Here is a 26127-nt window from a genome sequence, read left to right as displayed (position 1 = left end):
ACAAGAATCCCAGTTCTTTTCCAAATGGCCGCAGAAATCCTAAATTTCTTCCCAATAGCTAGTTATCACAGAGTGTAATTTTGGGCAACAATGAGCAGAAGATAGTTTGGAAAGAGGCCTTAACAAAGAGGGGAGATTTGCTTCCTAGAGTTATGGACAATGGAGCAAAGTTTAAAAGGGGGACTACTATGAATCACAAAGGATAAAAGAAGAGAAATAAACCAAGATCGAATTGTCTGATTCTAGAAGTGGGTTTGAATGCTTTGAGTTCGAACAACGCGTCACTGAATCTAATTGCCAGGACATGACAGAAAAATGACAATAGCTGAGCTTCTGCCTTGCAATGTGATGATGACAGGGGCAGGATCCAAACCTACACCATGCACACTGATCCAGAAAAGGTGTTGGTAATCACTTGCATTGCTAGCACTGCCTCCAGTTGGCTTTTCTCCAGAAGATAGAGGTATATGAGGTCACAAGGGGACCTCCTCTGTTATTGCCTTTACAAAACCAATTACTCAAACCCCCACACACAGAGAGAAGTGATTATATCTTCCTAGGGACTAGGTAAGGAATTCCCAAGTGGGTCGATGTCACAAATCAGGCATCATTTGGTCTCGGGGCTTCAATGACTATATCCTTTTTTTCTCTTACTATATGTGTGTGTGTGTGTGTGTGTGTGTGTGTGTGTGTGTATTAAGTTTATTTATGTATTCTGAGAGAGAGAGAGAGAGAGAGAGGGACAGGGAGTGAGTGGGGGAGGGGCAGAGAGAGAAGGGGAGAGAGAGAACCTTAAGCAGTCTTTGTGCTGTCAGCTCAGAGCCCGATGCGGGGTTTGAATGCACGAACTGTGATATCATGGCCTGAGCCCAAATGAAGAGCCGGTCACTTAACTGGCTGAGCCACCCAGGTGTGCCTCTCTTATAATATTTTTAAATGATATCTGGACTCTGGGACATACGTGTAACTGAAATAGTTCCAGAGACTGATGCCACCTGTTCTCACACTTTGAGAGTCCAGTTTAGTTTGTTCCATGGGATTTCTAAGATTCCTTAGTGTCTCCTTTGCAAACTTTGATATTCTTGCTTTCCAAGGTGAGCTGTGATGTCATCCCTTAGGACTGAAGATCACTAAGCCAACAATCTAGCCCAGATTAAAAGAATTTTCCTGAGTGGCAAGATGCACATCTTGCATCAAATGGCAATGAATATGGTCGTGCACTTAGTGAAGCAATAACAATTAAACCTGTCAACTTTAACTGAGGCTGAGAAAACAAAAGACGTTCCAGTTTACAGTGGCCTCATGCCAGGAGACTGCTGAGACCGGAGAAGAATCAGACTGCAGACTGAAGAATGCTATCTTCTAAGAAGAATGTGCTAATGAAAAATTTTCAGGAACAACAGCCTTCTCAAGTTTTCTTCCAGAATATTAATCAGCCAGGACCTCAAAGTATTCCTGGTCAGTGAGTATTCTCTGGCAGGTGCAGGGGACAGGAACACACAAAATCTCCCCTGAGCCAATTTAGAGGGAATAAAATCTGATGTGATATGCTGGCTGTTAACTTTTTTCAATAACTATAAATTAGCTGGTTATCGATGAAAGATTGAAATATCACCTAGACCTTTGAGGATATAAGTATAGCTTATGAAGGAGGCAGGGGCAAAAAGGAAGAATAATGCTGCCCTGAGAACTTGAGGTTTTCTGGCCTACTGCAAGATTAAATAAATGTTCTTTGCTGTTGGCAAAAAAGTTAATTTTAAGTCTCCACTTCTATGAGTTGGTATCAGTCTCCTCTTAAGTCATTTCTTTTGATCAAAATCCTAGCTCCAAATATTCTTTTGAGGAGTCAGGTAAAAGATTATGATTCTCAATAACCTATATATACAGCAATGTCTCCAAAAGTTCTGACAGTGTAAGCAAGGATGATGGAGTCAAGCTCACATACAGCAGCAAGAGGAAAAAGCCACTTTATCCAAACCTACTGTATCTGAAGCCAAACACTGAGTTATAAAGGCTCAATATCTCATGTGTATAGTCCCCCGGATTAATACAGGTAAACACCTCAGTTTCTGACATAAAGTCTCCTATCCTATGTGAACAGTTGTTCAATATCTTTGAGGGCACCAGAGAGTTGGTGGGTTGTGGCAAAACCATGCAGTAGTGGATCCAAACAGGGACTTTGCTTCCAGAAGGATCTGAGTGCTGTTCACTTAACATCATGCATAGGCTACTCAGATTTCTGATGCTCGGTTCCAAATCTGGAAACGGAAAGACTCACATGTCTTCAGTAGAGTTGTTATGAAAATTGAGGAAAACGTAAGAGCTGCTACGTAGTCGGGGTTCCATGGATGGTAGCTATTATCCCCTGAGCATGTTGAATGAATGCCCTTGAAGAGGGATCAGGCTTGAGCATGAATTCTGGGAAATTATTGTGGGGAAGCCTCACATCATGAACTCAATTTGCTGGCTTCACCGTGAGAAGCATTTCCAAAATCTCAGAAGTCCCTGCAATCTTTTTTCTTGATAGTGTTTTCACTGGACTGTCTAAGCCAGGAGTATGAGTTCCCTTTCAAGAAGTGCTGTTTTCTCTTCATGAAATGGTTGGTTGAGAAGCATCAGGAAGCTGGCAACAAGTGGAAGTTGAAACTGAAGTCACTGGAGGTTTCTTTGATGCTAAGGGCTTGCAGTACACTCTTGTCTCCGCTGTGGTTGGTTTTCCTGCTACGTGCTGCTTCCCAGCGTGACTCTTGTCTTCTCTCCCTCTTACCTTCATGGAAACTAATGTGCCCTTGAAATGTTTATGTGTCATTTCTCTTCTGGTTCGATGTTATGCAGTGTCTGTGGAGAATTAGAGGTAACACTAATTCATCTTTCATTCCTCACTTTTTGTCCTGCAAACTTGATAACTGTTTCCTTCCTAGGAAAGATAAAATTCCAGAGCCTCTCCTCCTGTTGAACTCCATTCTCCTTTCACTTCTGAACAGTGAACCGCCTTGTAATTATTATTCTTCACATGAAACTCTCCTGTTAGACTTCCTGTTCTTTTATTTGTTCTTGTGGATAAGAGGATGAAATGTGAGCTGGAAGATAATATTATAAAGTCCATTTTCATCTGAATGAACAAGGCACCAAAAGAGTTCTAATTAAGGCTTTGGGGTCAGGCTGGGGATCGGGGGAGGAGGATGTGTGTGTGTGTGTGTGTGTGTGTGTGTGTGTGTATACATACACAAAGATAGAGGGAGAGGGAGAGAGAGAGAGAGAGAGAGAGAGAGAGATCTTTAGTAGGAAGCTACAGGACTCTGGCCTTAATTTTGTCTTGTGTAGAGTATTTGAGTGAACACAGAGAAGATATCAAGTTTTGTGATGAACCAAAATGTGGAGAGATAATTAAGGTAAAAATTGAAAGAAGAAAAAGGAAGATTATTTCAGCATATTAGAGTTGTGGACAAATGCCAAGGGAACAGAAGTTAATGGGAATGAAAATGAACGCAAAACCGTGCGTTTGATATTAAAAAGCAGTTGGTTATAGTATGAGAAAATTAAACAATGTTTTTTTAAAAAACCTGCAATGATGGGGATATGTCAAAGGGACACTGGAGCTAACAGAGAAAGCTCACAATGGCAAAGCTGGACCAAAATGAGCAACATGATAAATAAATAGTATTGGATTATAACCCAAATATAAAATAGTACAAATATAAAATATTTATAAAATAAATATACACAAGTCCACATTTATATAAATAAATGATTGAATAAATCACTCTGAGGGAAGAGAAATCTCCTGTATAGAATTCCAAATATTTAGATACTCTACCCTCATGGTAAAGTATAACTCTTTACTCCTTAAGTATAGGCTGTGCACAGTGCTTCATTCAAGAGTATAGTATGAAAAGGAAGAAATAGAAGGTAACTGTGTAGGAGAAATCTGATCAGCCAGGTAACCAAGTGATAAGTCAATAGTGATATGTCATGTTGATAGTATGTATTCTTGTTTGTTGGTTTATTTAGTCATTCATTCCTTTATTTATTTTGAGAGAGAGAGAGAGAGAGAGAGAGAGAGAGAACGGGAGGGACAGAGGGAGAGAGAGAGAATCCCAAGCAGACTCTACGCTCACCACGGAGTCCAATGTGGGGCTCTATCTTGCCACCACGAGATCATGACCTGAGCCGATATCAAGAAGAGCCTTACCCACTGAGCCACCCAGGCGCCCCAGTACGTATGTATTCTTGACACGTGTGATGCGGACGACAGTTTCCCTCGATGGTCTTTGTCCACAGAACACATAACCCCAGGCTAATCACAAGACCATCTGACAAATCCTTATGAGGGGCATTCTACAAAACACCTAATCAGAACTCTTCAACACTTTTTTTTTTTTAATTTTTTTTTTCTCAACGTTTTTTATTTATTTTTGGGACAGAGAGAGACAGAGCATGAGCGGGGGAGGGGCAGAGAGAGGGAGACACAGAATCGGAAACAGGCTCCAGGCTCCGAGCCATCAGCCCAGAGCCTGACGCGGGGCTCGAACTCACGGACCGCGAGATCGTGACCTGGCTGAAGTCGGACGCTTAACCGACTGCGCCACCCAGGCGCCCCTCTTCAACACTTTTAAGAGCATCAGAAAGAAGGAAGATCTGAGAAACTGTCAGAGCCAGGAGGAGTCTAAGGAGAGACGATAATTAAATGTGATGTAGTATCTTGGATGGGATCCTGCAACAGAAAAAGGACCTTTGGGAAAAATGAAGGAAATTTGAATGAAGCACAAACTTTAGTTAATAACTGCTTAGTTAATAACAGTGTACCAATATTAACCCATTAGTTGTGACAAGTGTACTGTACTAATATGAGAACTCTTAGTACTGTCATTGCAATTTTTCTGTAAGTCTATACTATTCTAAAATAAGAGGTTTATTTCATAAAAAGTAATGGAAAAGGTGAAGGATCAATTAGATTTTAATTTGTGGCAGAATATGTGAGAAATATTTGGGAATGTTGACCAAGGTAAACTTTAATGGATGACAAAGTAGCAGAATTTTGTCCAAACTACCAGAAACAATAGTCCCATCCTTTTGTGTGTTCTTGGTGAGATGAAAGTCTGGAGTATTATATTTGATGTTGAGAGTTACAGAACTCTACTGTTAAAACATGGTATGCCTAGACAAAGTCAGTAGGAAAGATAAAGTTTTAAACATTATTTCAAAAAAGAAATGTCGGCGCATCTGGGTGGCTCAGTCGGTTGAGCTTCCGACTTTGGCTCAGGTCATGATCTCACAGTCTGTGAGTTCGAGCCCCGCGTCGGGCTCTGTGCTGACAGCTCAGAGCCTGGAGCCTGCTTCCGATTCTGTGTCTCCTTCTCTCTCTGACCACCCCCCCCCCCCCGTTCATGCTCTGTCTCTCTCTGTCTCCAAAATAAATAACCATTAAAAAAAAAGAAATGTTGTCTTAGTGTGGGATCCCCATGAAAACAGAGCAGAGCCTCAAACCAGGACTTATGAGCAGGTAGGTTTTTGTTTTTTGTTTTTTGTTTTTTTTGTTTTTTTTTTTTGAGAAGTGATTTCATGAAACAGAAACAAGAGATTTAGGAGAATAAGGGAAAGAAAGAATGTTATGAGATGCTTTCTTGCTGTGGGCACTGGAGCTCACTTCCACTGGACCCTTATGGAGAGCCATGTGGAATGTGCCCATAATTTTCCCTTGAGGGACAAAAGTAAGCATTTATAATGTGCTGGCATCCCCTGTTGGCTAAATGCTGCCCCAGGCACGCTTCCTCCCAGATTGTGCCTGTGGGCTCATGGCTGGTGTCATGGAAGTGCCAGGGTGGGTAACGAGAGCCATGCAGTGCAGACGAGGTAAGGTGCTATCACATTGCCCCTGTGCGCAGCTGGCTACAGCAGCAAGAGATGGAGTAAATGGTGGACTAGCAGGATGTGAGGAGGGCCCTATGCAAAGGAGAATTTCTTTAAATGTTTTTTTTTTTTTTATTTTTTTTATTTTTGAGAGAGCACAAGCAGGGAAGGGGCAGAGAGAGAGGGAGACAGAGGAGCTGAATGAAGCAGGCTCTGCGCCGACAGCAGTGAGCCAAATGTGGGACTTGAACTCACGAACCGTGAGATCATGACTTGAGCTAAAGTAGGTCGCTCAACTGACTGAGCCACCCAGGTGTCCTATAAGGAGAATTGCCAATGGATGTCTCAAGTACAAGAGGGAGAAGACATTTTACCTTGCACCCTTGGGGCATGGGCTAGGACCTTTGATTAAAGTGACAGACAAAGATTTTACCTCGATCAACTAGCCCTATCCAGATTGGCAATGGGAGATAGAAAAAGAGGGGGTTAATATACAGAAAAATCAGAGTAAATAGAATACACTGGGTATGATGTTAAAAAAAATCCAAATGCCACAGTTACTGAAATAAATGTGAACATCTAAATTTATCAGTTAAAAGACAGATTAGCATAATGGATTTTTTTAAATCCAGCTATGTGCTATTTATAAAAGTCATACTTGCACATTAAGAATTTAAAAATGGAGGGGCGCCTGGATGGCTCAGTTGGTTGAGCGTCCAACTTCAGCTCAGGTCATGATCTTGTGGTTCATGAGTTTGAGCCTTGCGTCGAGTTGTTTGCTGATAGCTCGGACCCTGGAGCCTGCTTTGGATTCTGTGTCTCCCTCTCTCTGCCCCTCCCCCGCTAACACACACACACACACACGCACACACACACACACTCTCTCTCTCTCTCCCCTCTCTCTCTCTTTCTCTCTCTCTCAAAACTAAATATTAAAAAATTTTTTTTAAAGAATTTATTTATTTATTTATTTATTATTTTTTTTTTTTAATTTTTTTTAACGTTTATTTATTTTTGAGACAGAGCATGAATGGGGGAGGGTCAGAGAGAGGGAGACACAGGATTGAAACAGGCTCCGGGCTCTGAGCTGTCAGCACAGGGGCCCGATGCGGGGCTCGAACTCACGGACCGCGAGATCGTGACCTGAGCCGAAGTCGGCGCTCAACCGACTGAGCCACCCAGGCGCCCCTTAAAGAATTTAAAAATGGAACAAGTTATATCAGAAAAACAGTAAAAACTGCAAGGCAATATCAAAAGTTAGAATATCTATTTTTTAATGCTTGTTTATTTATTTCTTTTGCGAGAAAGCATGAGCTGGGGAGGGGCAGAGAGAGAGGGAGAGAGTGAATCCCAAGCAGTCTCTGTGCTGTCATTACGGAGCCCAGTGCAGGGCTCAGTCCCACGAACCATGAGATCATGACCTGAGCCAAAATCAGGAGTCAGACCCTTCGACTGAGCCAGCCACGTGCCCCAGAATATCTATTAATATGAGCCAAAACACACTCTTAAACAAAAAATACTATTTATTCAGTAAGTATTTAGTTTGACTGTTTAGAACTGGAAAGCCTTAAATAACAGTAGCTTAAAATTGATAAATGTGGATGACTTTTATGCTCATAAAATGAAAAAAAGTGTCAGAAAATAGGCAGACCTGGGCTGGGATAACAGATTTCAAATTTTACCAACACAAATCAGGTTGAGAGTTGGAATCTCCCCAGAAAGACATACACCCTATGGTCACTTCAGATGTGGGTGTAGAGGACAAGGGAAAACTTTCCAGAGAGGGAAGGCAGACACCAAAGAGAAAATGCCTGGCAAGAAGTAGAATCGGGATCTAATCAAGGAATCTTGTGTACCACAGAGAGTAGGATGCTTTCCCCAGCCCTGTCCAGCAACACTTGTCCAGCCATTGAGCAGTGATGGCTGTGCCTCTTCTATTCTTCCATTTTTAGAATGGGACTTTTTCTGGAGGTCACCCACCCTGTTCCTGATACTTTGCTGTATATTGGGCATATGCATATGAGACATATATTTATCCAGTTAGTTCATAAATCATGAAAACACAAAGTCACATTCAAATCTGAAGGAAAGGACTGTGCACAAACCAAGGATCTTGGGCCTTGAGCTTAAAATAGTCAATGAATGGGACTTGGGGTTGCATCCTTTGGAGAGAGGGTGGTTTTCTTTCAAGGATGAAAAGAAGTCCCCCTCTTAGCCTTATTGTCCATTACCCATCTCAAAACTTATATATGCTAATTTTTGTCTGATATTTTTCTTTCTACAAAAACTTCCATTCCTCTGTGTGGGAGAGAGAGTGGACTGTTCCTCCAATGTCTATTGTCCCTTTGAACCATAGTAATATATATATATATATATATATATATATATATATATATATATTACATATATACACACTATATACACTATATATATTATATATATATTATATATGTTATATATATAGTGTATATATGTAATACATATATTATAGTGTATATATATAGTGTATACACTATATATAGTAATATATATACAGTATATATAGAAAATTCATATATATCCAACCAAAATAAATATTTTGTTTCCCAGCATCCCTTGTAGCTAAAGACATTTGGTTAGGTTCTTACCAGTTGGATACAAACAGAAGCTTGTGCCGTTTCCAAGAAATGCCCTCTTTCTTGATCGCCAGAATGTGGATATAATTGTTAAAGTTCCAGCAGGTATCTGGGACCTTGAGGAGATCTTAGGGATGGGAGCTAAGTATGGTAGAGATACAAGATAAAAAGAGGCAGAGTTCTTGTCACTAAGGAATAAGCATATCAGCCCTGGATAACTGCCTATAATTTTTCCCCCAAGGGATAACATATTGTTTATTTTTGTGTAACTTAATTTATATCTAGCATCAACATTCTTCTCAGCAGTGGAAAATTCAATTAATTCAATGAAAAATCAGTCAGAATAACACACATATTAGGCTGCTAGAAATTGTCACACAGCTCATTGAAGCTCTGTTTATTTTTTTCAGTCTTTTTTCTATCATCTCAATAGTTTTTATTACCATGTCTTCTTACCCATTAATCTTTTCTTCTGCAGTGTAGTGTCTGCTATTAATTCTATCAGCAGAACCCATTTTATCCTAGATATTGTATTTTTCCTTTAGAGAAGTTTTATTTAGGTCTTTTAAACATTTTTCCAGGTATCTACTTAACCTATTCCAGGATTCCACTACTTTCTTGAAGATACAGAACTGTTTTAATGTTCTCAACTAATTCTATCATTTATGTAATAGAATCTGTTTCTATTGATATTCTTCCGCATTATGGGTCATTTTGTTCTGCTTTTTGTATGCCTCTAATTTTTGATTAGATGCCAGACATTGTGAATTTTACACTGTGCTGGATTATGTTTCTATAAATATTTTTGAGCTTTATTTGAATGTCGTTATTTGAAAGTAGTTGATTCTTTGAGGCTTGCTTTTAATGTTTGGAAGGTGGAACCAGAGAAGCCTATAGTCTAGGGCTAACTCTGCTCCACCACTGAGATATTACCCTTCTGAGTGTTTTACTTAATGCTTCATGCATTCACCGCTATTCCTTTTTTTTTTTTTTTTTTCTAGTGAGAACACAAACTATTCCTGGTCCTGAATAAGTTCCAGAGACTTTTCCCTCTTCTCCTTTCAGGTGTTTCTTTCTTCCCCTTTGGTAGTTTCCTTACACACATGCACTGGGCTATGTTCAGCAGAAGATCTGAGGGAGATCATCGGCACATCTCCAGAACTTGGCTTCTGTGCACCTCTCTGTGATATTTGGTTCTGTGACTACTCACTGGTTTAGCCTCTCTGGATCCCTAACTGTCTTAACCCCGCCAGACTGGCTCCACCTGGGTTCTCCTCCTGCACCACAGCCTGGAAACTCTATCCAGGCAGTAAACTGAGGTATCTTCTTCATTTCCCTTCTTTCATGGATTATTGTCCTGTGTTGCCTGATGCCAATGTCTGAAAACTATTGTTTCAAATATGTGTCCAAATTTTTAGTTGTTTCAGATAGGATGATAAACCTAGTTCCTTTCACTTCAGTTAGCCAGAAGCAGATTTTATGTTCTTTCTAAATAGAGCACAATAGGCGTACTTCTAATAGTGTAGTTAACCAGTGTAATCCTAACAAAATATGCCCACTAGATTTTAATTATATGTTTATGATTCTAAATAACCATCCAGGAATCAATGCATTTGATGCATTGTAGTTTTCTTGGGTAGAAGAAAATAGCCCATTGTACATTTTTTGTGATGCTATAAGGTTATGTTATATTCAGCCACTGAGGAAACAGATTTTATTTGAGGACTTGTTAACAAAGGATCAGCTTCTCTCCCAGAGCTGTAACTGGGCTCATCAGTAGTTAATAGGTTTAATTAGTGAGCTGGTTCTTAGATGTTGACATTAACTCTCAAAGTCTAGCTACACTCATACACACACACACACACACACACAGTTAAAAACAGAATTATTTCTCCAACTGGATGGAGAACTTTCTGAGCATATAAATAGGGAAAGCATACATATCGTCCAGACTTTTGGTCCTACTCTTTGGTTCTAAGTTCCATCTTGATTCTCCCGCAGACCCTACTCAGGATGCTGCTTTTTATGTCTTTTTTTTTTACATGTCCTATTTTCACATTAATTTTACTCAGTATAGTTCAGACTTCAAAGATGATATAATAAAAGGAGCACTGAAATCAGACAGATCTGAAAAAGTTTGTTTTGTATTTTACTGACAATGTGGTCACTACACATTACCTTATCATCTAGTTTTGTTCATTATTCATCACGTAGTCTTTGTTTATTTCATCTATAAAATGGAATATTACCTACATCACAGAGTTGTTGAAAGAACTAAACAAGATAATTTAATGCATGTAAAAGCATGCACTGAAGTGTTTTACAGAATATGTGTGTTAAATAAACGTTGATGAACTTCCATCTTTTCTACTGAATATTCTTTTTACTATTTCACCTTCTGTGTTTTTTAAAGAGAACCGTCCAAAGAAAATAGCTAAAATAAGGATACAAGTAAGAATCATCTTAGTATTTGAAGGGACTACAAAGTAAGTACTATAAATAACATCCGTATGTTATTTATGAGGATGCTCTAAATGCATTTTAAACACTACCCACCTTTGATGGAATTAATAGCAGACACTACACTGCAGAAGAAAAGATTAATGGGTAAGAAGACATGGTAATAAAAACTATTGAGATGATAGAAAAAAGATGATATTGATGGTGCAATATCACTCAAATGCAAATATCAGATAAAATAATCCATAGAAAATGCCAACTCGGGAAGTAGGAACTGCAGCTTCTGAAATAAGCATGCCAATGTCCAAGAAGTCACTTCAGAAATACTTTTGGCTTTATGAAATTTCTATCCAGGCTTGCATCTAATGCAGGAGGTAATGAAAGGGCATTTGAGTTGTCTGTCAAAGCGGCCAAGAACTTTTATTGCTCTTCTCAGAGTAGAGCCAAGGACTCAATCCTCATCCATAAAATGAACACATTTGATTATATAACTTCCAGCTGTAAAAATTGCACGATTAACTAATTATTCATTATAGAGGTCTGGCCCTTTAAATTGATCTCAGATGAATCAATTCATGTCCATTCAAGCCTGGTGAAACCAAGCCATAAAGAAAAAAGTTTGTCTTGCATTTTATCTTAGCTTTATAAATAGTGCACTACAAAATTATTATTAATAATAATAATCATAACAATAATAATTGATGAGGATATTTTATCCTAAAGGCAATTTTGAGGTTTATGGAGTATTCAATAGTTTCCCCTATATAAACTGTGTTTATGAGATGCAGATAGCAGAAAGAAGTAAAAAAAACAAAAAAAAAAAAGAAGAGAGACGGCTCAGAATCTTCTTCCACCATTAGTTAGCACCATCTTCTTTGTGCTGGCAATGACAAATATAATCCTTTTTTTTTCCCTCTCATGATAGTCCTTTTTCGTCAAATAAGAACAAATTCAGCCCTTATCTTTGGGCTGAATTTTTCCAGCACTGAGCATTTCCATCCAGTATGTTCCACTAAGAGAAGGAGGAAGGAAGAACAGATAGAGAATCTCTCTTCCAACATCCTAACACCACTTTTGGCATTTCCTCAGTGGCATATGTGATGTGGCTTTGTCCAGAATGCCTCCAATAAAAAACTACTCTCAACCTTGGATGTCTGAAAGAAGTAGGAGGAAAACATTAGAGAAAGTGTTTCTCCAGCAGCCATTACTTTTCTTTTTTCTTTGTTCTCTTTTCTTTTCTGTTTTCCTTTCCTTTCCTTTCCTTCCCCTTCCCCTTCCCTTCCCTTCTCTCTTCTCTTCTCTTCTCTTCTCTTCTCTTCTCTTCTCTTCTCTTCTCTTCTCTTCTCCTTTTCCCCATTACCTTTCTAGAACAAATTAGCAGTGTTGCATTTCTTCTGATTCACTGGTGCTATTTTTTTTATAGCACTCGAGGCAAGTTTTAGCACCTGCTATCACTGAAGCCATGCTATACTGAATAGCCAACAGCATAATTATGAATTCTTCGAAGGCAAATGGACACATGAGCCTGACTGAAAATCTTACTATCCTTTTCTACGGGTAAAGGCTCTCGTAGTCTTGTCTAAATGTACGAAGACCACCCCATGACAATCAATCTAATTATGGGCACAAAAGGCGATGCAAATTGTATCTATATCACCATGACTGTTTCCTTGTTAACCAACACACTTTTCAATGACACCGAAAGGATCCTGTTGAAAGAAAATTGGATAAGAGAAGTCCGAATGTTTCTCAAATATTTTAAGTGTGTAATTGAATGTGACCACATTAACATTAGAGTCAATCTTTGTATTTAAAACTACTACTTTGTGGAAAATTTTATGACAACAAATTTGTTTGTTGTGATTCACAATCAGTCAATCAATAGCTTTCATTTTATCTTGAAACAAAGGATGATTGCACAGAACTGGGCAATACTCTAGGGAAGGCCTTTCAGTTCAAACATGTTTCTGCTAGGGACTAAAATGTATGATCACATGAAAGAATGTTAAATGTTCATTTAACAAATATTTATCAAGTAACTGCTATGTGTCAAAGCTGTTATTGATTACACTCCAGTGGGGGAAAAAACAGACAAAATCTCTGCCCTTATAATGCTCCCTGGTAGGGTCTAGTGGGAGAGACAGATATTAGATATTTACAAACCCAAATAAAAATACAATTATTAAAAAACAGGCTGCTGTGAAAAAGAACAAGTTTAGTTCTCTATTTGGAGTTGCTTTGGGGAGAGAAGTCATACAAATTCTTCCTGAGAAAGAAACATTTAAATCAAAACCTCAAGGAGGAATAGGAATTAACCAAGAGGAATGTTCAAGGGAAGACATCCAGGCAGAAGAAACGTCAACACCACCAGTAGTGCTCAGAGATTCAAGTTTCACCAACAGAATCAACAACCATCAGGTGTGATAATTGTTGTATTGTGTTTCTAAAAATTGGAAATTTCCCGGATGACATCAGGGAATTGGATCATCCTTGTGTATGGAATCCACAATGAAACACTCCAGTGATTCTCTTGACTGGATAAATTTTGACATTTATAATAGCTAAAAATAAACTCTAGCAAGACTTGTCCATCTAATTTCACAGAAATTAAAGCAGCAGCTTCTATTTAAGATTATATTGTCAGACATAGAAGTCTTGCCAATAGAATTAGAAAACCTAAGGAAATACCCAATATCTATAGATATTTCAGATGTATATGCATGCAGACTGATATGTTCTTTAAAAGAGGACTACATTGCCATTCAAAATCAACTTTAAAAATGCTCAAGAAGTCTTATAAAGAATGCAGTTACAGTCCAAATTCTGTGGAGTTACATCTCAAATTTCTGCAAAAGACACAGAGATGTCTAAGCTGTATTATATATAACAATAGAACTACCTATCCCTCAATTAAGTTGAAGAATTTGTAGACTTATCTTTATTAACTTCATTACATTATTTTCTTTTGTTATTAAAAACAAATTTTTAAGTTTATATTTGAGAGAGAGAGTGTGTGTGTGAGTGGGAGAGGGGCAAAGAGAGACGGAGACAGAATCCTAAGCAGGCTCCAGACTCCGAGCTGTCAGTATGGAGCCCGACGGGGGACTCAGACACATGAGCTGTGAGATCATGACCTGAGCTGAAGTCAGACACTTAACCGACTGAGCCACCCAGGCGCCCCACTTCATTACATTTAAAAAAAAAAAAAACATTTACCTTTTTAAAAATTTTAAAAAATATTTATTAGTTTTTGCAAGAGAGAGATGGAGAACAAGGATGGGGGGTGCAGAGAGAGAGAGGGAGACAGAGAATCCCAAGCTGTCAGCCAGATGTGGGCCTCAAACTCACAAAATGTGAGATCATGACCTGAGCTGAAATCAAGAGTCAGACACTTAACTGACTGAGCCACCCAGGTGCTCCTAGAAAAACATTTTCCAAAGGATGTTCCATAGAACACTAGATTCAAAGTATATTAATAGATGTTACTTTAAAATGCGTAAAATACTAAGTTCATACTGCAAACACTTTTCAGATCTCCTAATATACTAATGTTCACTGAAAATATAAAAAAGGGGATTCAGTATGTAGTATTTCTCAGACACATTTATCTAAGGAATGCTTTCCTACGAATTATCAATGGAAATAGGCATCCTGTGGTACGGTCTTTGGAAATGCCATACTAATGGAAAAGTACAAGTTGAATTAGTGGAGCAAACATAGGGGTTATTTTACATGGAGTTTTACAAAATATTAGTAAACAAAAACTTTCAAGTTTCATTATTCAAATGTAATATTTAAGGGAAAAAAGAATTGATACCATTAAAAACTAATAATGGGGGCGCCTGGGTGGCGCAGTCAGTTAAGCGTCCGACTTCAGCCAGGTCACGATCTCGCGGTCCGTGAGTTCGAGCCCCGCGTCAGGCTCTGGGCTGATGGCTCGGAGCCTGGAGCCTGTTTCCGGTTCTGTGTCTCCCTCTCTCTCTGCCCCTCCCCCGTTCATGCTCTGTCTCTCTCTGTCCCAAAAATAAATAAAAAACGTTGAAAAAAAAAATTAAAAAAAAAAAAAAAAAAACCAACTAATAATGATTATTAATAATATCCTTGCCCCAGCCAAGTACATGCAGACTTAAATGAGGACATATGAGGCCATTACAACATGTCATGATGATCTGTGCTGCACCTACCTTTGATTTATAACAAAATTCACCCTTTGTTAGAAGTGATTACGCTAGGCCAATTTATTTTCAGCCATTGTAGTTACATGTCACAAGGTGTAAAAGGGCACATTGGCAGAGATAGTAAAACCATATTTATCAGTCTCGAGTGTGTTTTTTCCATTGTTAGTAGACAAGAACATGTCATGTCTGAAGTTTAATATCCACTCTAGAACTATCTGCCAGTTGTGAACTATGCCTTCTGAAATCTCCCGAAATTAAGGAAGAAAGCAGTTCCATTTCTAGTTAGAATGTAAAGTTTCTGATGGACCATTTCTCCCATGAAAACATCTAGACAAGACTGGATAATTTGGAAGGCTTCACATGCATACTAGGCAAAAATACTAAATCCAGAGAGGAAAAAGCTCTTTCTAGGTGAGCAGAAATTGGTAGCTATTCACCAGTGTTCTCGTTCCCACAGGGACAAATTGAAGCAACCATATCTGGGTATGAACAGAAAATTTTGCTTGCCAAAGTAGATAGATTCTTGGAGACAGAAGAGAAACCAGCACAGCTTTTAACAGCTGTGCAAAACGGAAATGGCAGATTGAAATCTAGAGAAGTCTCAAACACACAGCCAGTTTTTACCACATGCCTGTTTTCCCCTAGAGGATTTTTGTTGAGTATTGGGAATCAGAGAATGTGGGGGCCGAGCTAGAAAGACAGAGCCAAATCCTGTGCTCTCACAGTGTTTAGAAGTCAAAGTGTTGCTTGAGGGAAGGGTATGGAATAATTTCAAGATAGGCGCCATTCTCTTAAACCAAAAGTAAACTAAAATTAATGAAAACTGCAGTCTGGTTCTGATTCAGCTAAAATTCTGATTGGCATAACTGATCAACTCCTGAAAAGAAAGAAAATGTATTTTTTTTGAGGGAAAAGAACATCATCTTTAGGACTTAGAATTTTATTATATACATATTTTTTGGCATACGGTAACAACAATAAGAAAATGTGAAGCAGGAAAATATGACACGTGCTCAAAAGAATAATTAGCAAGTAGAAGCAGACCCACAAATGACCCAGATTTCAGAATTGGGAGACAAAATCTTAAAAATACTATTACAAATATGTTAAGACATTTAAGATCTCCAAAAAAGAACTAAATATACACTGTAGAACTGAGAACATAATATCCAAAATTAAGAACACACTGGATGGGAATAATAATGGACTAGACTTAGCAGAAGCAAGGATCAGTAAACTGGAAGATAGGATAATAGAAAAATGTAAGTTGAAGTACACAATGAAAAAAGACTAACTACAACAAGAGAACAAAGCATAAGAGACATACAGGATGCTATCAGAGAGCTTGTGTAGTAGGAATTCTATGTGTAGATATATGTGTATTAGGAATTCTAACAGAAAAGAGGGAAAGTTGTGCACAAATAAAATTTGAAGAAATAAGTCACGGCTTTTCCAACACTGATTAAAAAATCAAATCACAGATTTATGAAGCTCACTGAATATCAAGTTAATACAGATAAAACCACACAGTATAGTCAAACAGCTGAGAAACAAAGACTAAAAGGAAAATATAAAAGCAGCCAGAAAATAAAGATATATTATCAGGGAAGCAGCAGTAAGATGTTTAGTTGACTTCTTTTTTTTTTTTTTTTTTCAACGTTTTTTATTTATTTTTGGGACAGAGAGAGACAGAGCATGAATGGGGGAGGGGCAGAGAGAGAGGGAGACACAGAATCGGAAACAGGCTCCAGGCTCTGAGCCATCAGCCCAGAGCCTGACGCAGGGCTCGAACTCACGGACCGCGAGATCGTGACCTGGCTGAAGTCGGACGCTTAACCGACTGCGCCACCCAGGCGCCCCTTAGTTGACTTCTTAACAGAAACGGAGAAGCCAGAAGACAATGGGACAACAAAGGAGTGGAATAATTCTACATGGCAAAAATATTTTTCCCAAATGAAGGGAAAATACAAGTATTGTCACAACAATTAAGAATAATTAGTAGTTACTTAGTATTTGCTGGTAAATGAGGGAATTAAATGAATTTTTATGGTTTCTTCGTGAAGACAAATTATGTATTTGGGATGGACTTTATGATTGGTAATTAGGACTATTACATTGCAAAAAATACATTTTTAAAGTTTGGAGATACTTTTACAATATAAATTTGATCACAGTCAAACCTTTCAAAAAAGGACAAGAATTGGAAAAGACATAAAAGAAAAATAGCCAACATTTGCAAAGTTATATAGAATTGACGTCATACAATGTAAGAGGAGGTATAAATTGGTACTTTTTTGAAAGGTAATTAACTTGAATTTCGATATGCTTCAAGAAATATTTCCCCCTCATGGATATATCTTAAGAAAATAATTAAGAATGTTCACAAATGCTCACGTACAAACTGGCTTGGCACAGTGTTGTTTGGAAAAGAACACTGGGGGAAAAGCAAACATGTCTGTCTCCTTTTAAAAATTTTTGCCCAGTGACCTATTAAGAAACATGCACTTACCCTCTTATAGGAAAGAACAAAATCACTACAAGATTGGGAAAGGTTTCCTTTTTTTTTTTTTTTTTTTTTTTACACTGGATATAGTGCCATTATGAAAAATTAGGTTTCCATTAAAAGGAAGAGGAGGAAAAGTGCTGTTGGATAGCTGCATGCCGGTTTCTGTCCCATCGGTCAGAGGAAGTCATTTTTGTGAGGATTTGAGTTGTGCTATGAAAATAGCACTTGGAGATCTTGAGTACCAAGATCAGGTTCTTGGATTTTATTCTCAAGGTCTAATCGAACCAGTGAAGGGTTTTATGCAAGGGGCTAATATGATGCATCTGTTACTTGGCGGAGATTAATTTGGTAGTGAGAGGAATAATTTGGAAGAGGAAGAGGGTGGAGATGGGAAAAGCAGCCCAGAATGTGGACATATAACCTGTCTTGGCATCAGGATATACTTCCTGAGTTCAAAGTGTGGCAGGAGAACACGGGAAAAGTGGACGGGGGTGAGGAGGACTGATCAATTGGCCACAAAATACGTATTTCATGGTAAGCTACTAGAATTCATTCTTTTCATTGCATAGTTTCAGTCTCCAGATGTATTCCTGTACAATTTAAACGCTTCTATAATCTCAAACACACAACTGTCATGTTCAGCAACAGTCAATACAATTGTGTGTCTACAGAATGACTAGATGTTCAGACCTTCAAAAAATATAGAAAATCAAAACCTGTAGAAATACGCAAAAATAAAAAAATGCCTTGATGCCTCTAATGTCTCAACTTCTATACTTGGCATTCTAATTTTATTTTAGATTCTACTGCACACAAAAAAGTTAATAAACCACATATTTGTAACTTTGAGACCAAGTTTAATGTGATGTTTGGAGAAGTTACTAGATTGCTAGACAGCAGAAGTTTCACTGTGACTTTATTCAGTTGAGACTATCTGACACTGATTTGATTTGATTTCTTAAAAGAGCATGTTGAAATCCATGACAGTCATGTTATTTAGGGAGAATTTAATACCACAAAGAACTAAGAAAATCTGGGTCTGTGGAAATTCTTCACTTGACCTCTACTAATCTACCACCCACCCCAAAGTAATACTCCACTAATTTTTTTTCTCTTAAACCGTGACAGCGGATACCAGGATAATGTAGTCTATGGTTCAAACACAGCTATAGAACACAAAAATCAGTCAGGCACTACGATTATTGCAGTTTTTAGCCTATTTGCTAACATTTTCCTTCTGTTGCCTGTTGGTTTTTTCTTCTTTCACTGGTCCTCACTCGATTTTGAGAGAGCCTGCATTTTACCCTTTTCTTTCAAGCTTACGAGCAAGGGGAGGATCCGTTTTGAAGTTCCAGAGAAGAGCACCCTACCCAATGGATGTGACAGTGTATTTGCTGAAAATATAAGGCATGCTTAAAAATGATTAATACCTGTTTTTATCAGGCTTCCTGAACTCCTAACTTCACACCTTTAATACCAACTAGTGAGCCAGTAAAAGTGATGTGAAAGGATGAGAAAATAGATAATTTCCTTAGAGAGAATAATCCTTTTGCTAATAATTGAATTCTCTCTACCATACATGTCTTTCTTAGCATGTCCAGAATTAATGTCGCTTCGTGACATTTTAACTACGTGATAATCTCCACATCATGAGAATCTCCTTAGACTTTAAATCAACCCTTAACAATTAACAAGGCTTTACTGAGTACTTACCATGTGCCTCCCACTGTGCCGAGCACTGTTAGGACACAACGATGTATAAGACATTTCCCTTCAATTAGAGGAGAGTATGGCCTACTTAGGGAGACTGATAAGATGACTGTTGAAAAATAATTAGAGGACATTTTCAGATGATTTATATGTGTTAAAGAAGAATAATGGCAATCACTACCACTCACTGGGTGCTTGCTGTATGCCAGGCTCCCACTTGGTCTCTTTAACATATTGTCTGGGCCTCTAGTTTCAAGGGCTGTAGGAACTGAGGGAGGGAGAGGGGAGTATCGACAAGAATGGTCTAAAAAGAAGGTGAGGGAGGCTGAGCTGACTTAAGAGAAAGGCTTAGGGGTGCCTGGGTGGCTCAGTTGGTTCAGCGTCCGACTTCAGCTTAGGTCATGATCTCGCAGTTTCTGAGTTCGAGGGCTGCATTAGACTCTGCTGACAGCTCAGAGCCTGGAGCCTGCTTTGGATTCTGTGTCTCCCTCTCCCTCCCCCTTCCCTGCTCATGCTCTGTCTCTCAAAAAATTAAGAGAAAGACTTGGATCTAGAAAGGCACAGAAGATGCGGAAGGCAGTCTTGACAGGGAGGGCATCACCGTCACAGTATGGTTCTTGGGATTGTGCAGGGAGTTTCTTGCAGAGCCTGGGGCTTCAGAGTGGTAACCAGTAGGGATTGCAAACTACCCCCAAATGTTCAGTCCTCTCTATCCATGCCCTTTGCCATGTGATTTGTAGTTTATCTCATCAAGAGACAGACTCTACTTTCTATACCTTGAATAGAGGTTTACCTTGTGACTTGCTCTGTGACTTGCTCGCTCTTTCTGGGATCCCTGCCTGTTGCTATGGGAACGAGTCTGTGCTAGCCCTATGGATCATGAAAGACTGTGTGGAGCAGAGCTGAATCAGCCAAGCCTCAGTCATCCTGCACCAGCCAGCCCCACGCTGGCTGCAGGTTCAGGAGCGAGCGCAACCATAATGGCAATGATAGCTATCAGTTATGAATAAAAAGCAATCGAACAGTGAGTAAGACCTGTTTACCAAGGGGTTAGTTACAAAGGAAAAAAAAATCCCCTTTGACGTATGTTTTCTACTGGCCTGCAGAGCACCAAACTCCCATTTATTTTTTCTTGCGTCACTGCTTTGTTCTTTCCTTCTCAGTTTCCTTTGCTGGTTCTTCCTCCTGATGATGGAGTGGCCAGAGTTAGTCCTCAGGCCTTCCCTCCAGTAGCTTATTAATTTCCCCAATCCACTTGGTTTTCAGTTCCAGGTATGTGCTGCCAACTCCAAATGCTATGTCTTTAGCCGAGATCTCTCTCCCAAAGTCCTATCCACTGCCTACTCATCACTTACACTCAGAAGTCTAGGAAGCATCCTGGAGTCAGGATATCCAAAGCTGAGTTCCTGACCTCCCCTCCCATCCCTAGTCCGCCACAACCCTTTCCCATATCAGTTTGTCAAGAACGTGCTTCTTCTACCCTTGTCCCTCTACAGTCTGTTCTCAATTCAGCAGACACTGTTTTTCTTTATTTTTTTAAAATTATTTTTAAATTTATGTATTAATTTGGGGGGGGGCAGAGGGAGGGGGAGAGAGAGAGAATCGCAAGCAAGCTCCACACTGTCAGCATAGATCCCAACGTAGGGCTTGAACCCACAAACTGTGAGATCATGACCTGAACCAAGATCAAGAGTCAGATGCTTAACTAACTGAGCCACCCAGCTGCCCTCAGACTGATTGTTTTAGGAAATGATCATGTCATTTTTTTTTTGTTCAAAACCCTGCAATGGCTTCCCGTTTTACTCAGAGTGAAACCGACATGCTTGCTCGGATGATCTGGCCTCTGTGACCACCCTGCCCTGTTTCTCCACTGCAGCTATCTGTCCTCCTTTTCTTTTTTTTCTTTAATGTTTATTTTTTATTTTTGAGAGAGAGAAACAGACTGCAAATGGGGGGTGGGGACAGAGAGAGAGGGAGACACAGAATCCGAAGCAGGCTCTAGGCTCTGAGCTGTCAACTCAGAGCCTGATGCAGGGCTCGAACTCACAAACCGAGAGATCATGACCTGAGTGGAAGTGGGATGCTTAACCGACTGAGCCACCCAGGCACCCCTGTCCTCCTTTTCACTCATATTTGCTAAAGCTGTCCCTTCCACTCAGAATTTTCTTCCTGAAGCACAGGCTTCTACTCTAGGATTGTAAAAACGGTCTCTTCACTTGACGACACTTTCTGTATATTTCTACATGATTAACATCCTCCCCGCCACCCCGTCCCCTGCATTCCAGTCTTTACTCAGATGAGGCACAGTAAGATGTAGCTAGAATGACAACTCCGTAAGTACAGGGACAGTTTTGGTCACTGAGGTTTTCCCAGTTCCAGTGCTTGTCCAACTGGCCTTCAACAAATATCAGTTAAATAGATGAATGCATGAAGATGTGATAAATATCCACGTTTGGGAAAAAAGGGGGGAAATCCAATCACCACAGATATATTAGGGCTCAAATCCTGTCTCTTCCACTTGGTGGCATGATATTTTGGATAAGTTGTTTAATGCCTCCGTGGTTCATTTTTTCCTCTATAAAATGGGGATAAATGACTACCTACATCACAGGGCTGTTATGAGGGCTCAAAGAGTGAATTTATATAAAATAATTAGAGTAATGCCCAGCACATTATAAATATTAAGCAAGCAGTGCATTTTATTATTATCAGTACTGATCTCCTGGATTTGGTGTAAGGATTGGATGAAATACTCTGTGTAAAGTTCTTAACACAGTAATGCTCAATTGCTATTAATTCAATCGATGATGTAATTTCTGTGTTTTCAGGACAATTGTTTCTCCTCCCCAGAAAGTTGTTGAAAATAGCATTCCACTTTTAGGGTACAGTGTGTTTTTAAAATAGCCTTTCCTCAAGGGAATTAAAAGCAAAAGTGAATTACTGGGACCTTATGAAGATAAAAAGCTTCTGCACAGCAAAGGAAACAACCAACAAAACTAAAAGGCAACCAAAGGAATGGGAAAAGATATTTGTAAATGACACATCGGACAAAGGGCTAGTATCCAAAATCTATAAAGAGCTCATCAAACTCCACACCCGAAAAACAAATAACCCAGTGAAGAAATGGGCAGAAAACATGAATAGACACTTCTCTAAAGAAGACATCCGGATGGCCAACAGGCACATGAAAAGATGTTCAACGTCGCTCCTTATCAGGGAAATACAAATCAAAACTACACTCAGATACCACCTCACGCCAGTCAGAGTGGCCAAAATGAAGAAATCAGGAGACTATAGATGCTGGAGAGGATGTGGAGAAACCGGAACCCTCTTGCACTGTTGGTGGGAATGCAAATTGGTGCAGCCGCTCTGGAAAGCAGTGTGGAGGTTCCTCAGAAAATTAAAAATAGACCTACCCTATGACCCAGCAATAGCACTGCTAGGAATTTATCCAAGGGATACAGGAGTACTGATGCATAGGGGCACTTGTACCCCAATGTTTATAGCAGCACTCTCAACAATAGCCAAATTATGGAAAGAACCTAAATGTCCATCAACTGATGAATGGATAAAGAAATTGTGGTTTATATACACAATGGAATACTATGTGGCAATGAGAAAAAATGAAATATGGCCTTTTGTAGCAACGTGGATGGAACTGGAGAGTGTGATGCTAAGTGAAATAAGCCATACAGAGAAAGACAGATACCATATGGTTTCACTCTTATGTGGATCCTGAGAAACGTAACAGAAACCCATGGGGGAGGGGAAGGAAAAAAAAAAAAAAAAAAAGAGGTTCGAGTGGGAGAGAGCCAAAGCATAAGAGACTGTTAAAAACTGAGAACAAACTGAGGGTTGATGGGGGGTGGGAGGGAGGGCAGGGTGGGTGATGGGTATTGAGGAGGGCACCTTTTGGGATGAGCACTGGGTGTTGTATGGAAACCAATTTGACAGTAAATTTCATATATTAAAAAATAAAAATAAATAAATAAATAAAATAAAATAGCCTTTCCTTTGCAGAAATCCTCAATATTCCCCACCTCCATACTATTTATTGATGTAGATAAGGTCTCCTTCCCAGGAACTTTCCTGGTTAATGGGTGTTGGCCACTTTTCTTCTTGTACCATCCCATGAATATCAGATTTCTAACTAGCCACCATTTATTTCTCTCCTGATGGGGTAGTGAGTGTTTAACTGTAGAAGTTAACACCGACCAGTAAAGATCTCATGCTTAATAAGTCTTTTAAAAAGAGATTGGTAGAGGGGCGCCTGGGTAGCTCAGTTGGTTAAGCATCCATCGTCTGCTCAGATCATGACCTTGTGGTCTGTGAGTTCGAGCCTCACGTGGTGCTCTGTGCTGATAGCTCAGAGCCTGGAGCCTGCTTTGGTTTCTGTGTGTATCTCTCTCTCTCTGCCCCTCCTCTGCTCATGCTCTGTCTCTCTCTCAAAAATAAAACATTGTAAAAAAATTTTTTTAAAAGAGATTGGTAGTATTTTTTCATTATGGACTACTAGTCTTTTGAACCCTGGAAATTAGCTTAAATTGATAAAGGCATAATAATTGGCATTTTCTTAATGACTTTTACTTATACTGTTTAGTAAGCACAGTGGTTTACAACATATATTTGCTATCAGATTTTCTCCTGAGAGAGAAGGAAGGACCTTATTATGCTGCTAACATTCATTATTTCAGACATTATGCTGAGAGAGAGCAGAGAAGGCATTTGGGGGGAATTGCTTTTCTATAGGTCATTGGATCATCTAATTATTGTTCTTTGTTTCATTGATCAGTATGGACTCTATCTTTGCAGATATGAATAATTACTAAATTCAGTGAAAATAAGATTAAAAGCCTCACCAAGAACTAGAAGGATGATAATAGAAGATCTCATTTGGCTGCTCCTGGGAAGTTTCCCACTAACTGACTTGTCGGCTCTTTCACCCATGCCCCTCCCCAAATCTCCTGTATATTCTTTCTTCCCAGAAGAGCTGAGTCTATGATCTTTCAATTCCAGAAAATGATTTGTTATGCTAGCCTGATATTTACTACCGATGCTTGATATTTAAGACACTCATTTCCCCAGTCCCCTCATCAGCGTGGACAGTGCTGATAACCCTTCTAGAGGGTCCATGTCACCATGCACTGAACTGAGTTCACCAAAAGGATCCCGATTTTTAAGTCAAAGTGAATGCTAGAAATCCATTATGTGGCTACAAGTACCTGTTTGTTGAGAGTGTCATTATGTGAACACACTAGAATTCACAGAATTTTGCTGCTGAAGGGACTTTGAGCGTTCCCCTTTCTGTTATCTCTCACACCTTTGCTAATGTCTATATTGAAATTACCACTTCAACCAGATAGGAATGTGTGTTTTGGGGGTGGGGTGGGGTATGGAATATCCCAAGAAAAAAAAGGCTAACCCCTTCATATATATGACAATGGATTTGGAGATTCTTGAATCTTCCAAAGGTTAGTATATAAATGTAGACTTTAACCTTCTTTTTTTTTCCGGGAGTAAAAATCCAATTCTGTTAAAAACAGGTACATAAGCCACTGTGTGGTGAAAAGAGCCCTGAGCTAATCAGAAGACACAGGTTAATGGTTCTGGGTTTTTTTCATTTAACCAGGTATGTAACCCAAGGCAAGTCACTATATGTCCCCAGGATTCAGGGTAGGATAACATCAATTAGGATAGTTGAGACTCCTCAATTTAAAACTTTTAACACTATAATTTTTCTATAGTACTTGGACTTTTTGGTTCATGAACTTCTTCCAATGGCCACTGTAGGCAACCTACTTACCTCTGCAAGAAAAGATTTTGGGAAAATTCTTCCTAGACAGATAATCAGTACTGAAATAGAAGTTTAATATGTGGATATCAGGCTGTTGAACTTAAGTTTAGATCAGCCAGCATTATATTCATTCAAATGAAATACTCAGATTTTTTTTATGCATTCAGCTTTTAGTAGAAAGATGAAATATGCCAAGACAATTCAGATCAATGCGCCTTTCCTGAAATAACCATGGTTTGGAGTCCGTGCACATCACGCTGGAGATAGTCTGCCTTCTACGGCCTCTTTCTCTCATCCTTTCTGTACAATGATCATAAAGGTTCAGACTCATGACCTCACATTACTGCAAGAGGCTCATACACCAAAAAAGTAAATTAAATAAAGTATGCGGAAAATACTCCATTTATTAAGAAAGGAAAGTCATTCAATATCTTAACAAACACATTCAAAGGAATGTTTTTAAGGGGAAAAAGGGTTATTTGGCAAAGCAATAAACCCATAAATATTTACTGCACATGAATTTTTTCTAGGTATGTCAAGGCATTTAGAAGTTGGAAATATGGCCTTATTCTCAAAATACTTTTTAGAATTTTTTTAATGTTTATTTATTTTTTAGAAAGAGACAGAGAGACAGAGTGCAAGAGGGGTAGTAGCAAAGGGAGAGGGAGACACAGAAACTGAAGCAGGTTCCAGGCTCCAAGCTACTAGCACAGAGCCTGATGCGGGGCTCAAACCCATGAACCGTGAGATCACGGCCTGAACTAAAATCAGACGCTTAACTGACTGAGCTACCCAGGCACCACCCCCCCCCCCAAATGTTTTTTTAAAACAGTGTGAGAGTAGGAAACACTAATTAATAGTAATTAGTAATTAGTAAAAATAGTAATGTTTATGGTTGCTGTGTTGAATTGATGACCATCATCTGTCCTAAATTACTTCTAGGTTGCTTTTCTGTGCCACAGAGTGTACAAGGTTAGAAACTACATTTTTAAGACCCTTTTCAAACCAGAGTGC

At 39.1% G+C, this 26127-nt stretch overlaps 1 long non-coding RNA gene across 6 annotated transcripts in view; it reads left to right on the top strand.

The window, feature by feature from the left end:
• LOC131506543 (uncharacterized) overlaps positions 1 to 26127 on the top strand; it is a 235300-nt gene that overhangs the window by 177339 nt on the left and 31834 nt on the right. For 4 of the 6 annotated variants that reach the window (XR_009259017.1, XR_009259015.1, XR_009259016.1 and 1 more), the window contains one exon: positions 1095 to 1548. The exons of the other annotated variants lie outside the window; for them this stretch is intronic. This is a non-coding gene — a long non-coding RNA (uncharacterized LOC131506543). Of the gene's footprint in view, positions 1 to 1094; positions 1549 to 26127 lie in introns of those variants that run through there. 6 annotated transcript variants of the gene reach the window in all.

Source organism: Neofelis nebulosa, chromosome 3, assembly GCF_028018385.1.
Source record: "Neofelis nebulosa isolate mNeoNeb1 chromosome 3, mNeoNeb1.pri, whole genome shotgun sequence".
Classification (NCBI taxonomy): Eukaryota; Metazoa; Chordata; class Mammalia; order Carnivora; family Felidae; genus Neofelis; species Neofelis nebulosa.
Note: the sequence above shows the minus strand (reverse complement) of the source record. Positions and strands in the feature narration are given on the sequence as shown.